Source organism: Brassica napus, chromosome A7 (genome assembly GCF_020379485.1).
Source record: "Brassica napus cultivar Da-Ae chromosome A7, Da-Ae, whole genome shotgun sequence".
Lineage (NCBI taxonomy): Eukaryota > Viridiplantae > Streptophyta > Magnoliopsida > Brassicales > Brassicaceae > Brassica > Brassica napus.
Window position 1 is genome coordinate 5900835 of NC_063440.1, and position 4252 is coordinate 5905086.

General features: G+C 38.7%; 1 non-coding gene across 1 annotated transcript; it reads left to right on the forward strand.

Moving 5' to 3' along the window:
- The first annotated feature begins 3504 nt into the window (after nucleotides 1–3504).
- Nucleotides 3505–3611, forward strand: LOC125576859. Its single transcript, XR_007315282.1, has one exon. It is a non-coding gene; the product is annotated as a small nucleolar RNA R71 (small nucleolar RNA).
- The last annotated feature ends 641 nt before the right edge of the window (nucleotides 3612–4252 follow it).

Below are 4252 nucleotides of genomic sequence, written 5' to 3' on the forward strand. Positions count from 1 at the left end.
AATCAAGCAATCACAAAAGATAATGATCAAGATTAGATCTTTCACCTAAAAGTGGCTTTTTGATTAGATAGAAAACAAGATATCCCTCATTTTTAAGTCTAAAATATATATATATAGGAATTCTAAAAACGAGTGAGCCAATTAAAAAATCTCAAAAGGCCCATAAAATAAATAAAACTCAACCAATCAAAGTGTGGGAGCGGCTTCATCATCCCTCTCCGAACACCCGCTCCATGGATCGTGTGAGGCACAGCGACCACTTCAGCCCGCTGCCCGTGACCGTTGCAAGCTCGACGTGTTGCAAACTTTCAATATCAATTAAGAGAGAAATATTTAAAATTGGGAGCTTAGAACCAAAAGACACACTTTCTAACCTTCAATGTGACATCCTAAGAGAAACATAGCAAATAGCATGAGCCACTTTCTTATTGCACTATAGCTTCTCAAGGCCTATCAAGACTCATTTATCTCTACACAAGTTACATTGTCATTCAACCAACAAGTTACTTAGCCAACTCTCACATTTATTCACACACACACACAAGGTGAATTCTTGCAAATTGATCTCAATCATTTGGCTTGGTGAGAGAAGATGGTCTAATGTGAAGAAAAATGGGTTTCAATTGCATTATTTATAGTGACTCACACTCATGAATAGGAGCAAGATCATTATGCAAAATTTATCTAAGAAAATGAGCAATTCATGCACACAAGGCTTGTTCTCATCATTCTACCCCTTTCCTAAGTAGCTTTAAGTTCTACCCTTCTTTTCCTTCATTCACAAACCCAAAATACTCTCACTTTCATCTCTCACCCAATGAACACTCTTTTCTCTCATTTGATTTAAACCAACTAGGGATCTTTTTTTTTTAGACTTTAGATCTTTTTGGCTCAGCTCTTTTGTTTTTCTTTGGAAAGGGGTTCTATTTATACTCTAGAGCTTCTCTTTTCTAACTTTCTTTGTTCCTGTGGATTTCTTTACTTTAAGAACTCTTTTTGGTTCATTTTTCTCACTCAATCTCTCTCATTCCCAAGATCAAAATAATTTAAACTCACAAACCCAACAACCATCCTAGAGGCTAGCCTAAATGAGGTCCTAATGTTAGCCAAAGGTGAGAACAACCCATTGTCGCTCTTAATACTCTCAAGATTTTGCACATGACATGCTATTAGTAAAAGGCCTCACTCAAGCAAATTAATGTTGGCTTCAAAGAATGGTTAGGGTTAACGGGTATGAGAGTGCCATTTGAGTTAACAAAGATTGGTACAAAGAGAAAAAGATAACCCAAATGTGTATAATATCCATGATCAAGTATGCAAATGCCCATATGCAAGAGAGATAAAGTTCATTAAGCCTTAGTTCATTTGTAGTTGGTTTCAAGAACAATGCCAATCGTCAAGCAAGCAACAAGTTTCAACAAGACTTTTCAAGGCTCGAAGCTTACTAGCTTTTTCAAGAGATGGTTAAGCTACTTGATATGCTTAGTTAGGATGTCAAATTGAGTTCTAGACATGCGTTCTTTACAAGGTTTCTCACTATGCATAAGTGCAATCTAAATGCCTCTAGACTCAATCCTAAAGATGTAAATGATGCAACTAAATGCTTCTTTTTGTGATTTTTGAAAATTTTCAATTTTTGTGGGTTTTCTATGCAAATAAATATGCACAATGGAATGCATGAGACTCAATGAAAAGTAGACAAAACAAAACACAATGTGAAATAGTAGACTCTCCCCCAAACTTACTTCACACAGTCCCTTGTGTGAGAGTAAGCTCAAAGAAGAGATCTAAGGGAAAGACATAAACATGATAAATAAGTATTGACAAAGGTAGAATGCACTTACTTGAAGTTGGCTTTGATGAGAGAAGGGAAATGAGGAGGGAGGGCTTGTTGTCACCTTGGAATTTTCAACATGACCTTTGGGAATTTTTGAGAATTTCCCCAAACTTGGTCCTAAGCTTATTCAAACACACTAAAGCAAGAAAAAAGATATATAGAAATATATACAAAGGATACCATGGGATTTCCTCCCAAGTGAGCTTGTTTTATGTCTCTAGCTTGACTTTCCTTCCAATTGGCTAGTGAAGAGGAGGATCTTTCCCACCTTCGAAGGTGATGGTGAGGACTTGAGAGAGGAGCTCTTGGAGCTTGATTGGATCATCTTGGATCTGAGGAGTGATGATGGCCTTTGCACTTGACAATGGTGTAGACTTTCCTTTGCATTTTATATTGTACTCAATAGCTCCATCCTTAAACTTCATTGGGTGAAGAGTGAGAGTGTGTGGCAGCATATCAAGAGGTGAAGGGTGAGGTTTTTTCATCATCTTCTTCTTGTCATGAGCAACCTTTGTGGCTCTACTCACCTTCTCCTTTGTAGCACTTTCCAAGTGATCATCACACATCTCTTTAGATGACTCTCCATCAAGACCTTCTTTTCCACTAACAACCATTTCATCCTTGATCTTTTCAATGGAAGGTTCCCCACAAGTGATGGTTCCACAATACTCAACATTCATCATTGCAGACTTGATTGGATAGGAGACAGCTTTGTTCACATTGAGGAGTGTGACCTTCTCGTTGGCAAAATCAATGCAAGCTCCTACTGTTGTGAGAAATGGTGTGCCAAGGATCAATGGGACTCTCTTCTCAATTGTCATCTTCAAAACAGTGAGATCAGTAGGGATTGTGCAGTTTCCAATCTTCATAGGGTAGTCCTTGATTAAGCCTAATGGAGTTGTTGAAGAAGAGTCTCCAAACATGAGTGAAGATGTGTTTGACTCCATGTTCTCAATCCCAAGAAGTGAGAGGCAAGGTTTGAAAATTTGTTGTTGAGATCATTGTAGCTTCCATCAACTTTGGTGTGAAGGTTCTTCAACTCATATCCAATGTGCTTCTTACTTTTAGTTTGAGACTCCAAGATCTGTTTCAGCATTACATCAGTGCTACTTTCTTGTGGAGCAGAAGTAGAAGAGCCGGCTTGGCCTTGTGTAGACTGATTTCCTTTGGAGGAAAAACCTTGAGAGTAGTTTTTGCTAGTTTGGTACCTTCCTTGTTGGTTATTGTAGAAGGGCTTTTGCTGGCAGTTGTTTTGGTATTGAAAGTGAGGCTCCTTCTTGTACCATGTCCCATTAGCATTAACGAAACATAGCTCTTCTTGACCTTCTATACCATCAACTTCATTAACCACAACTATCTCCTCTTGCTTATGTTCACCAACAAAGTGTACTTTCTCTTGTTTGGTTCTGTCTGAAAAAAGCAAATCCATCTTATCTTGTAGAGCTTTCAACTCTCTCCTTGTGTTTTGATCATCTCCTCCACTGTTTCTATTGCTCCTGTCATGCTCTTCACTGTAGAGTGACTCACTCCGAGCCATATTCTCTACAAGCTCCTCAGCATCTACTTTATTCCTCCCCAAAAAGAAACCATTGCTAGCAGTATCCAGCTGGCTTCTGAACTTAGGTAAAACTCCTCTATAGAAGGTACTGATCAGATTTTCCTTGGTGAAATCATGATGTGGGCATTGAGACCAGTAGCTTCTGAACCTTTCCCATGCTTCACTAAAACCTTCAAAATTCCTCTGTTGAAATCGAGAGATCTCATTCCTAAGCTTCGCAGTCATTGAGTTAGAGAAGAACTTGTTGATGAAGGCTTTCTTGCATTCATTTCAAGTGGTGATAGAGTCACTTGGAAGGTTCTTTTCCCATGTGTGAGCTTTGTCTCTCAAAGAGAATGGAAACAATCTCAGCTTGAAGGCATCTTCAGAGACGCCATTTATTTTTGACAAGCCACAGTACTTGTCAAATTGATCAAGGTGATCAAGTGGATCCTCCAAAGGAAGACCATGATACTTGTTGTTCTCTATCATGTTGATCAAGCTGGATTTGATCTCAAAGTTGTTGTTCTCCACAGCTGGTGTCTAATGCCCATCCTATTCCCATGGATATGAGGCTGATCATAGGTGCCAATAGCTCTAGCTTGGCGCTGATTCCCCTCCATCTCAAGCTCAACTCTGTCCAAATGAACTTTCCTTTCTTTTTCTCTTCTCTTCTTTGCAATCTCCCTTTCAAAAGCTCCAATGTCTTCAACTCCTCAAGTTCATGCACCTGACATTCAAAAGAGTTAGGAGAGATAATCAGTAACTAGATACAAGAAAATAAGACTTAGTCTCAAGAAATGACCAAATCTTAATGTCAAAATCAACTTAGAATTGGCAACAGCGTCAAATTTGATATGAACTTTTCAATCCAAAGT